Source organism: Amblyomma mixtum, chromosome 3, assembly GCF_055824585.1.
Source record: "Amblyomma mixtum isolate Tamu chromosome 3, ASM5582458v1, whole genome shotgun sequence".
In the NCBI taxonomy this organism is placed as follows: domain Eukaryota; kingdom Metazoa; phylum Arthropoda; class Arachnida; order Ixodida; family Ixodidae; genus Amblyomma; species Amblyomma mixtum.
The window spans coordinates 194,226,751-194,239,333 of NC_143014.1; the positions used below are offsets into that span (position 1 = coordinate 194,226,751).

The 12,583-nt window shown below is 50.4% G+C and overlaps 1 protein-coding gene across 18 annotated transcripts in view; it reads right to left on the reverse strand.

Moving 5' to 3' along the window:
- Window positions 1-12,583, reverse strand: part of LOC149353166 (uncharacterized) — a 331,688-nt gene that overhangs the window by 168,629 nt on the left and 150,476 nt on the right. The gene's annotated exons all lie outside the window — the stretch shown is intronic.

Sequence of the window (12,583 nt, forward strand, 5' to 3'; positions counted from 1 at the left end):
TAAAAAGAGCAGCAACCAATCGTTGAAGCAAAACAGGCCAACTAGTTAGTAAGAGGCTGAACTCAGTTTTAAATGCAGTGCTTTCTGAGCAAAGTAATCGCTCGCTACTCAATGCGAATTTAGGCATGAGGACGGTTTTCCTAATTGGCTGTACAGCTGGAAGGCCACGAGTTCAGTGCAGTGCTATAAATGACGACAGCATTGCTCTGCCCGTTTTTTCAAAACAGATGCGGGGAGAGTAGTTTTTTTTTTTTCTTGCAGAAACAGTACTGCTTCCAAAAAAAAGCAGCCACGCAGGCCTCCCTATGGAACGTAGCCCACTCTTTTGAATGCAGCCAAGCATCCGAGCAGGATGCGAGGGTCCGCGTGAGTGCGGCCGAGAGACGGTGCGGTGCACTCAAGAAATTGCACTCGTAACAGTCCTTAGTTCGCAGTGGAGAAACGGGGCAATTTCTCGAGATGCTTCGCGAAGTTTGCTTCCACAATAAGCGGAGAGCAAAGAATTTTTGCACAGTTCTACATTGAAAATGTTTAATCGCTGCATTTGCATCACTGCTACAAAACCTGCCACCCCTTGGACACAATTTAAGAGACATCTACGTTGCCTTGGCCTCAATAAGACGACTTGGACTTCTTTAAAACACTGCAGTGTAATTCTGCAATAACACACGTTTACATTCACGCAGTCGCTTTTCGCGATCTTGTGGAAGTGAACGCGGGAATCCACAGCATGCAAGTTTGCTCAGCGTCCTTGGATTCCCTGTCAACCGTCGTGATGCCCCGCCGCGGCGGCTCAGTGGTTACGGCGCTCAGCTGCTGACCCCAAAGACGCGGGTTCGACCCCGGCTGCGGCGGCTGAATTTCTCGAAGGCGAAATTCTGGAGGCCCGTGTGCTGTGCGATGTCAGTGCACGTTAAAGAACCACAGATGGTGGAAATTTCCGGAGCCCTTCACTACGGCGTCTCTCATAGCCTCAGTCGCTTTGGGACGTTAAACCCCAATCAACCAACCAACCGTCGTGATACACAGCAAAAGGTTCGCGCCGAGTGCAGTGAACGATACATTATTTGCGTTTAGGCGCATGGTTTACGTTTAGGCCCCACATTTCACAATTACGCCCGTATACGCGGCGCCCCGCAGCCAAGGTGCGCCTCGCATGATATATCCGCAGTCGTGTGGCGACTATGCAAACATGCACCCGGCATGCATTCGTGCGATAGCGTGAGTCCTATCTACAGACGCTGCCCTAAAAGACCGGCAAGTCATTTTTTTTTTTCTGCAAGCGTCAGTAGATATTCTTTTGCGCCGTTATAGTGTTTGCGTCGATGAAGAATCAGTGGCTATTCGGCTGCTCAGATAAGCACGAGGTCGCCGGTGTACATTCGTTAGAGGAGAACTGCAAAAATTTACTACGCTCACTTTATATTGCGCGAGTCGCGAAGCCCGTGAAAGCAAGCGCAAACACTGTGTTTTCTTTCTTTTTTTTAAATCTGTGGACCCCTTCCTTAATCAATATCTTCAAGTACAGTCCCGGTGCCCACCCAGTGCACGTTATTAGATTGCTTTATTGGTATGGTTTATTGGGGTTTAACGTCCCAAAGCAGCTCAGGCTATGAAGGACGGCGTAGTGAAGGGCTCCGGAAATTTCGACCACCTGTGGTTCTTTAACGTGCACTGACATTGCACAGCACACGGGCCTCTAGAATTTCGCCTTCATCGAAATTCGGCCGCCGCGGCCAGGATCGAATCCGCGTCTTTCGGGTCAGCAGCCGAGTGCCGTAACCACTGAGCCACCACGGCGGGGCCACGCTATTAGAATTCGGGACATCAGCTCGCTATAGCGCTGCTAAGCCTTGCGGTCTGTGCTTCTTCAATAGAAGAAGCTGTGTTTCTAGTATAACTAACCGTACAGACAACGAACTGGGCTTTGAAAAGGATTTAGTTTCTAGGTGATCATCTGCACACGTAAAAGAGAGCGACATCTCAGTGCCTCGCCTAACGCATGTTCCAAGACCAAGCAAAGTTTAAACAAATGGGTCTGTGTGGGAACGTCGAAAATTTAAACACATTTTTAGTGACAAACACAATTTTTGAAGAATATACGCACCAAACCGCTTTTTTCCTGCGGCTTCAAATTCAATAGGGATTGGGCTTTCCATTACGAAACGGCGTGTTTGTGGAAGCATACAAGAAAATTGCCCATAATTTAAAATTTCAAACTACGATTAACCCCCCTGATTTTGCAGAGCTGTAAGGTAGTGTCCACAATCCCGTATACGTCGTGCCCTAGCCGTGTCAATAAAGAAAAGAAAAAAGTTGCGCCGTAGCCGGGTGCTCTAAAGCTAAACTGCGCAGATAGAGGTTTTCATATCTAACCTTCGCTATCGCAGCGTACCTTCTATACAGAAGAAATAATACAGCCATGATTTCGTTGTCATGCGCCACGTGGTGTTAAAAGAAGTGAACCCTAGACGCGGCGTCTTACGAACGATGATAGCAAAGCGTGCACGAGGTGGTAACCTGATCGCGGGCCACGCGTGGACGGAGGCGGAAAGTGTACCACAAACAGCACTCGCTGTAAAATGTCTGTGCACCGAGATTTCAGGTGGTCGAAAGCAGTTCGGAGGCCTCCACTACGGCGTACTTCAAATTCCGCAGTCGCACTTTGGCATGCAAAAAAGAGAAAACACTAATTTTTTAATTGATGAACCTCACAGCTGATAGGTGTCTGTTTGTGTAGCTTCAGCATGTGCAATGAGCATGGAGAGGCAAAGGTCACGTTACTTTACGTTGTCTCTTTGAAAAACTTGCGCAGAGAGGGACATCTATCACCTTTTGACCCGGAATGAAACACGTGTTTCACGCACTCCCTTTTATCAATTCGCAAGGTTCATATCCCCCACTGCGTCTCACTCAAACAATGTCGCCACTGGTCACCAGTAAAGAGGACAAAATTTTGAAAAGGCAAAATTCTGAACTGCTTGACATGGGCACAAGTTGCCACGGGAACCACTTTGACGTATTTCGCTTCATAAAACGCACGAACTACGCGTACAGTCGAGCTCGGATACATCGAACCCGAATATTTCTAATTACTGGCTATATAGAAGACACACATTGTCCCCTTTAAATGCCCGTGTAAAAGTATAGGAAAGCCGAGCAGTTACCGAAGACCAATTCCGTCGGTCATTAGATTTGTCAAACAACGCGCTGCGCCCCTTCAAGTGGCACTTTTCCTAACGTTACTCCGCGATTACTTCTCGCTCAAGGCAACGGCTCGACTTCGCGGCTCTGGGTATCTGCTGGCAGCGCTAGCGTTGTGAAACCGCGTGATGAGGTGAACTAGTGGTGTGCTTGAGGGTGGCCTTCTTTCTTTTGTACTCATCTTCCACGCCACACTGTTGTCATGGGGTGAAGCGAAGCCAACAATGCTTAGCGACGGCCCTCGTGTGGCATGCTTCATTCGCTGACCTGCCGAAGGCGTTTCGGAAGCCATCTGCACCTGAATTTTAATGAGCGAATATTTTATTTACACTGTATTGGTAACAAGATTAGGCACATAGTGTTAGGCGGTGGCTAGCTCCAAAGCACCGTTCGCTACGGCTTCGACGCGAAGAAGGATCGGCCTAACAACGCCTAGCGAGCGCTCCACTGCCCCACCGTGCACGAAGCGCGTCTCTAGCGTGGGTGCCCGGTATTAATGCTTCTAAGTCACAGAAAAGTATGTATATTGCCTTCTTTTTATATCAAATTATCGATATATCGAACTATTTCGCGATCTCCTTCGAGATCAATATATGCGAGTTCGACTGTATTCTGTTTTAAAAACTTGCTGCCCAGCGAACAGTCGGACATGCAACACTGAGATGAAGCCCGCTTCACAATTATGCAGAAAGTCATTGCGCATTTATGAACAACTGGCCTAGCAAATTTCTATTAGTTGCACCGAACTATACTGGCGCGAATTGGCCAATCTGCGGTGCAACCTTTTAGGTTGATCTTCGTCGAGAACTCAATGTCGCGCGGTGCAACTAACCATAATTTTTTCAGTTATCCGAGGTAAATTCCCAGTAGACCGCACAAGAAGTGAGCATTCCCGACCGGGCACACATGGTAGCAGTTACATTCGAATATACCGCGTGAAATTTAGCAGTTTACCATGAACATGAAATGAAGAAATAATTGATAACCAGCTCCAATCCAAGGTTTATATTAACACGATAGGCTTCGGATTAGTATGAGCGGCATTTCACACGAGACGCCCAAAGCACTGCTTTAAGCGGTTGCTGGAAGCTGAACTAAGTGCAGCATCGAGTCTGTCGAACGGGCTTGCGCAAGGTTTAAAAGCTTCTAAACCTTAAGAGCCCTCACTGTGGCATCATATGAAATGCGATATCCACCGCATTTATTACATTTTAAGATATCGGCCCTTTTTTGGTCAGGGCGAAGAAGAATCTGACTAACAGATAAGTGAAACTCTGGTAAAAGAACTCTCACTTGCGCATGGTGTGGAGCGGCGCTGGTCAGAGCGTACGTAAACTGCTGGTGTGCTACCTTGGAAACCAGTCCCGTTAAAGGTAACGTACTTTTCAATTCTTTCAAAAGCACTCAGCTACGTCAAACACGAAAAAATAAAAGGTCGGACATTCTGCTGGCCTCGTGTCTTTTACTATTCCCGTAGCGTATATTATAAAGAAGTCAAAGAGTAAGGAACCAAAGGTCTCAACAAGATTAAATGAATGGCCAATAGTAAAACGTACCGCTAGAATGCGCCTTTCCGTTTTCTCCGCGTATTAACGAAGACCCCTGAAGAGCTCAGGGTCGGCAGCTTTCATTTTGCTTCGTCCTCGAGCCCCTTTTTCTTCTTAAAGCGCACACGTCACGTTTCACTTCGTGATGGGGCTTTCCGATAAAGCTTTGCAGGTTTATTTTTGGCACGCGTTCGCATATCGCCCCGTTCAAGGCTTACGAAAGGGTCATTTTGTAATGACTAGGCTATGATTAATTAACCTTTGCTATTACTGCGAGACAGATCCGACCGTCACAGGTGAGCCTCTCGAGACCGTAAATAAATCAATGCGCTCTTCCGCTCGCACGTGGCGGCGCGCCTTGTTTGCTTTGGGGCAACGGGCCGCGCTTACCTGGCCGGAGCGTCCCGTCGCGGATGACGAAGGACGCCGGCGAGCAAAGGGGGTCAATCGGTGCGCGCCGTCCCGACCGCTCGCGGCGCGCAAACAAAACTTTTTTCCGATAACGACCGACGCCCGCGAAGACGCGCCGTGGTTCGGGCGAGTTGCATTTTTCAGCTGCCGAAAGCCCGCGGCTCGTACACACACGCACACGACGCGTGCGCGTCTTGTTTGCAGCTGCATAGGCAATGTTATGCCGGAGCAAGAGCAGCGCGCACCTCTGGCGACGGGGACCGCGCGTGTTTGCGCTGCGCCATCGAACCGCGCTGACGAACGATTTCTCAGGGCGCGCGCACCTCTCGCTTCGTTTGTCTGGGACCTCCGCTGCTGATTCTGTTGACTCGGTGAGAGAAACGCCGGGTGCGTTCAACTCGCATGGATTATTCGGCGTGCTCCGCAAGATAGCGACCGTGTTTACCGGCGCTGATTGACTAGGGGACAGGCGCGATACCGGCCGTGGTCACTCGGTGCATGACGCGGCTGTCCCTGAGCGGTTGCCGGTGACGAAGACGCCGTTAGCCGTCATCCCTCCGTCGATTGCCCATCTCGATGCTGGGGCTAGGAAACGCCACTGTGGACCGGTGAGGTTAGCTTACATTCACCGGTGAGAGGCTTCTTCAAAGTATACCGTTACGGCAAGACGGACCTGGCCGCTTTGCTCACAAATACCAGTGAATGAGGACTTCTTGCTGGCCTGGTGGTTGATATGTAGCGTCAGTTACTCGCTAACGGCTCCCACCCCATGAAACCCGAAGAAGGCTCGATGAGGCCTCTCCCGAAGCCTTCGATACTCTACATATGCCTTTGCGTACATTTGTTGCAAGGTTGAAAGCAGTGACCTGACCAAGGTTTAACAGTTTTGTAGTCGCGGAGCCCTTGACGACAACGCATGTATCTCGGGAGAAAAATCACCATCGTACCACGCACGAATCACCATCCGGAAGAGAAGATCCGGACTTTAGAGCGTCGCACACGGAACGCAGAACAGCGGATGCGAGGATTATATTGACAACCGAACGCGAAGTGCTCCGATGAAGATAAAATGCTATCATTGATAAAGTGTGAAAGTTGCGAGCGTCAAACGTTTCTGAGTGGGGCAAGGGAAAACTATACAAGATACCAGTTATTGAAAATAAACATCGCCTGCAGAAGTGAGGCATAGGAGTGAACATGACGGCAACAAGCAAAGGGCTTGGCATTGACAATTAGGAGCTCAGACGTAATGGGACTAATGGAATTTTGTAATTTAATGCAGCTCATCGCGGATAAGTAGCCACAAGCCACATCACAACTTTTCGCGACAAAAACTGAGTAACGTGACATTACGTGCACCTCATTCGCAACGCATTCCGCATTAAGATTTGCCCGTATACATAAGCGCACCACCAGCCAGGAGAATAAACTTACTACACTAACTTTCCCCTCGCATGGACTTCTAAGTCTGATGGATGATGGAACTAGTTTGATGCAAAAGAAGAAGAGAAATGTGAAATAAGAGGTAATTTCAAACCACTTTAAATGACACATAAACGGTCACGTAGGGATAAAAACACTAAGCGCAAGTTAAGCCTCCCAACAAGCCCAGACCCACCGCCATTACAGTCGTGAATACCATTACACCCCTCCACCGCTTGGCTTGTGATTACAGGTTAGCAGAAGCAAATGCGAACGTTTCCTCTCAGTGCTGCACAGTAACCACGGGATGCCAAATCGCGCACGGCAAGGACCGGCGCGGCTCCCCGACTCACTATTGTGATCGTTGTGCCACGTCCGCAAGGGCCGGAGCTGGCGCAGGCAGCAGAGCGCACACCGTTGCCCGAGGCGTAATTGCGCTCGGCTCAGCCCTGCCTCTCGCCACCACCCGCACACGCGAGCCGTCCAAGGCCGCAGCGCGACAGCTTGTCCGGGTCGCGTCCGGTGAAAGCTCAGACACCGGCCACGTGGAAGGAAACGCGGCTAATTAATAGCCGCCTAATGAATGCGCTCCCCGGCGAACCCAGCTCTCCGGCGCGGAAGGCGACGAGCGGCCGAAGCTCCGGAGGCACCTCGCGCCCGCACAACTCGTCGCCATCCCGCCCTCTCCCTCGGGGCGTCTTGGCCGATGTCCGGGCGTGAGTGGGCCCTGTGTGCGAACGTGCGTACGAAGCTCGGAGGCTGGGAGAGGGGCTCAACGAGGTGAAGGGGAAGCTAGCCGTCTCTGTCCCTGCTGCCTGCTTTCGTACTCTTCCCACATAGGCCCTGCCCTCCGCCCCATGAAAAGCCGCTTTCCGCGACATCGGAGGCAAAAAGAGAGCCGCGGAAACAACATCAAAAAAGTAGTAAAGTAAGAGAAATCCAGCGCAGAAGATCACGAACGATGGAGAAGCCCGCTGCCGTCCGAACAGGGGCCTCTCGATCAGACCGCGGAGCAGCCTCGCCGACGCGCGTAGAGCTTCGCCTCGGGAGAAGGTCCCGAGTGCACCGCCAAGACACAGCTCCGTTTGCTGCCTAATCTCGACAAGTGTGGCGAGAGGGATATGCGACCCCTTGCTGGAAATATCGTAGCGGCGCTTTTGATGCGCCTGGCTATCCTGCGACCTTGGCCAACGCGACCGAGAGACGAACGGGGCCGTGAACGCCCCGGGTCCCGTTTCTAGGCGGCATTTCACCGATGACTCTGTGAAGCGAAGCAGACGTTTCGTATGCTGTTATTGCATACCTTGCGCTGACTGTACCAAATACTCAGAATACTGAGTACTTCGTTAACACACTCGTGGTAACAATCTATAGTGTGTGTGTGTGTGTGTGTGTGTGTGTGTGTGTGTGTGTGTGTGTGTGTGTGTGTGTGTGTGTGTGTGTGTGTGTGTGTGTGTGTGTGTGTGTGTGTGTGTGTGTGTGTGTGTGTGTGTGTGTGTGTGTGTGTGTGTGCGTGCGTGCGTGCGTGCGTGCGTGGAAAACGAGGACACCGAGAGAGTGGACGAAGCGACGGGCGGGAACGCGAAGTGCGAGTAGTATGTAGGCGTACCTGCAATGACAACATTTTCGGCCTTTGCAGAAAAAAGAAATCGAGTAAGGCAGGCAATCCAGGCAGCCTCCAAAGGCAGCCGCGTGGTAGACTGCCGCCTTACGTGCATAGTTTCCATCCACGCTGCGATTAGGGAAAACTCGCGACACCTTTGCAACCCATTAGTTTATTTAAGATGGCAGCGAAAGATGTGTTCCCTATAAGTGCGTTTCCTTCGTATATCGAATGCGCTAAAGAAAGAAAAAGGAAACGACTATAAACCCTTTCAAAAATCGGTCGAAGGGCGCCGCTATATTGTGCACCGGACTGTGCTCGTCGAACAGGGAACAGCTGAGGATTTATCTCCCCGCGCTCTGCTCACAGCCCAAAAAATCCAGTTGAAATGGGTCGTGAAAAGATCTATATGTTTCAGACTGCACAAATTGGCACTGCAGCTGGTAAATACCGGGATCAGTATTCGCTCTCACAAAGCGGTGAGCTGGGTTAGACAACTGGTTAAAGGGGCTCTAAAACGCCTGAGGAGAGTACATAAACTCGCTCAATCACTACATTCCCTCGTCATGAACACCTGAGGCAAATAATGTACTTCTACACGCAGCAGAGAAGCCACAATCGTGAACAAAGATTGGCGAGTCCTTTACGGAACCTTTTTCATGCTAGCACCTTCCTCCGCGCACGCTGCTACGTAATTATGTTAATATACGGCTATTGGTTAGCTTCATTCAGGCGTCACGCAGCTACCATGGCCGTGGCCAGTCAGCAGTGTCACTCTGGCGGGTCAGGAAGCCCCGCCCCCCGGGGAATCCTCGTTCGCGTTGGCGTTGGGGTCGACGGATGAGCGCCGAGAGAATTGTGGGTTGGTAAGGGAAGGAAAATCGACTGGCGCACGTAACTGTTCACCGATCTAATGATATCACCGCAACTGCGCCAGGCTGCAGGGGTAGGGGAGATGGGAATAAAACAAGAGAAAGGGCAGGCGGCCTTAGAGCGTGAAAAAAGTGACGAGATGGAAAGGCGCGAAGACGCTGAAATTCAAACTTTGACTGCAGGTAACTAGCTTCTACAAAACGCATTAAAAAAATTCTTGTTGGAGGATAATCATGAAGAGTTGTCCCTCAACGTCCTAGGAATACAGGGGCTTTATTGAGAGCCCCTTTCAGAGCCCCTTTAAGTATCAAATACCAACAGTGCCCCTATACGCAGTGCCAACTGAGCTGAAGTGGAAAAAGACTCAACCAGGGCTTCCGTGGGTACGGCGAGCCGCTTCCAAGGGCGGAAGCTGGGGCTTCCAGTGCACGCCTTTTTGCGCGCGAGAGAGATCGCGCGTGTCGGCTCCACAGCACGAAACAGAGTCTGCACAGCGTCAGCACCCGGCCGCGCCGTCCTCCGGGGCCCGCTCGGGGTTGGCTGCAGAAAGTGCGCGGACTCCCCACACGGGCCTGCGCTGTTCTCGCCCGATGGCGGCGGGGCCCTCTTTCCGGCGCTGAACTACCCTGGAGCGGCTGCTGGTCGAGGTCGGAGAGCTTCTCCTTTTCTTCTCTGCCGCGCGCGTGTCTCTGTCCATGGAACAGTCGGCGACGCCTAAAGGGAGACCGCCCAGTTGGGATCATGCGTCACTCTCGCAGCGCCAGCCTGCGTGGCGCGCTCTGCTCCGTGCTGCAGCGCATCTCGCCTTGATCCCTTTGTCTTCTTCTTCGCCAGCACCCGCTGCTACGCTTCCACCGGAGAGCACTCGCACGCCACGGCGGCGCTCGTCTCGCGTACGATGCAGCACACCGAGGAGAAGGAAGAGGCGCCGCTGCTCGAGAAGATGCAGAGGAACGCGCGCAACTAAATGCTGCTGCTCGCGCCTTGTATTCCTCTCTCTTCAACTGCCCCCTCTCTTTCCTCCTTGTTAGATCATCTGGCCCGAGTGCAGTTTTCTGATGAGACGACGAGCAGCTAAGTGCGTGCAAACACGACAGATGCCCATGAAAAGCAGTATTATTCCGCATGCTAGGCCCAGCAGTAAGGCTTCTCCGCACGCTCTGCGCGCCTTCATCTTGCTCGCGCAGTCTTACGCCCCCGCGTCTGTCTCGTTCTCCCGTGTTTCCCCCCTCCCCCCTCCGCTTTTCGTCGGGATGTTGGCAGTGCGGGGAAGCTTCCAGTGATGCCGCTATTAATATCAAGGCCCTTTCCAGAGAGAGGGAAGCACGGACACGCTTTATCTCAGCGCAGTTTTCATCCTCCTTGTGTGGTCTTTTCCTCTTAGATTGCTTTTTCTTTCTACTTTTTTCCTTTATTTTTGCTTGGTGCTAGTATGAAAGCAATTTTCGTCGTATTCTATACACACGCATTCTTTGAGGGAGGCAGCTTTCAGAATGACCATCGGCTACGAACAATAGAAATTATAAGCCTCGTGACCGGAATTAACAAACAGTTTTGATATTTTTTGCATGGAAGAAAAGGGTGATGTTAGAAAAGGTAGCAGCTGTTTGTCTGTTCTTTTTTTTGTTTTTGAACAAAAATGTGTAGTGAAATGTACTGGGACAAAGCGCACTTTGTGAGCTATACATGGCTGGCCCGAGTTTGTTCATTTTGTTGTTCAGCGCTGCGCGATGCATCCGAACCGGCAGAGTGCCGCACTGCTAGACGAACCTGTCAGTTAAGCTTTTCCCGCCAGGAAGACCTTAACTGTATGCAGCATCACCGAACACAATGCCACGCATGTATTTATGCCAACTGCGGTTAACGTGTAGTCTGAAAGGAGCATCGTCTCCCAGTATGCCCTATAAGCATCACTAAGCACGCTTACTCATGCGCGTTCGTCTCAACTTCCTCTTTCGGAGGGCTGTTGCACGCATTGCCGTTCAAGCATCACTGGCGCACCTCCATTCTTATCATGGTGGACGTCATGGATTCCATGACAGCTGCAAGTGGATGGCGTATGGGTTCGCTTGACGGTTTAACTAGCCGTAAACTGGCGAAGCGTGCGAGGGCACCAAGTTGACCCCGATTCTTTGACGCTGGCACACTTAATGGCGTTGTTGACTGCGAACGCAACTCGAGATAAATGCATCTACAGTAGCCAGGTGCATTAGTTGCTTTCGCATCCACATTTGTCCGAACTAAGGCAATCGTCAAACACTATTTGACGATTCCCATATGGCGTGCTATATGGCGTGCCTTCTCCGCCGGGCTCGGCGGTAGAGCAGGGCAGCATTCCCCATTTGAGGATGTTACCGCAATCAAAATTGCGTGGACACTTTGGCAACTAAAATGTTCCGGTGGATGTGACGTCACTGTGACGTCACATCCACGACTTCCGGTGGATGTGAGGTCACACTGTTCCCGTGGCTATATCGATACCCAAATTGTACATTATCGGGTGTCTTAAATGTTAATTACGCTTAATCACACATTTTTCCATCTAATTTAACACAAATGCGACGTTTTTCTGACCATTCTGTGACAATGTTCACTGTGCCGTGACTACTTCCGGTGGATGTGACGTCACACCGTTGCCGTGGTTATATCGACGTCCACGCTATTTCGACGCAATTTCGATATTTTTGCCTATAATTAATTAACTAATCAACCTACAGTCATCAAACTTGGCTTCTAGGTTCTCTTTTTCCTCCTATATCAGAAGAAACCATTGATTTTCTTCTTTATTAGTTCTCGAGTTAAACGCGTGTGACAAGCTTTGTTAACGGACTACAGTATGAGCCATTAAAGACTTTCGCCTTAATACACAAATGGGGAATATGAACCCCGCTTCACGCTCACACTCTTCTGTCGTGTTGTGTGACAGAAATAGAAACGTTTGCTACCTTTACGTGCAATTAAAAAGCAAAGTGTACTTGCATATCCATCAAACATCCATTAGTGTTGGCTAGGTAATGAGTCAGAAGACTTCGACCTCTAAAGCGTGGTCCATATAATTTTGTCCGCGACTGTACGCATAACCGGTTCACACGGACTCCCCGTAGCCCGTGTGAAGCGCCGTCAAACCTGCGCACTTCGTTTCAGGCACGCCTTCTGAGCTGTTGAAGCTGGCTTGGAGGCGAAGTCAAAATTACAGAGCTCACAGATTTGAGCGAACTCTAGCCACCCGAACTTCTTTGTATTGTCCTTATATCGCTCCATAAAATATAGCTGAGATGTGCAGCAGTACGCAAATGACGTTCCTATGTCGACTCATACGAGTTCTCTCGTTCAAAAACCATCCGTTGATGCAATAATTAAAGTTCACAGACAATTTCCTGTGTACTACATAGAACCTTTGTCAAAGACGCGTCATTTCGACGAAAAATACGTAAATTAAATAAAATAACTACTCTCTACAGAACTCGTGTTCATTGTGCATTGCACGATTTGAAGAAAACACCAAAAGAACGTTTCAGACAAA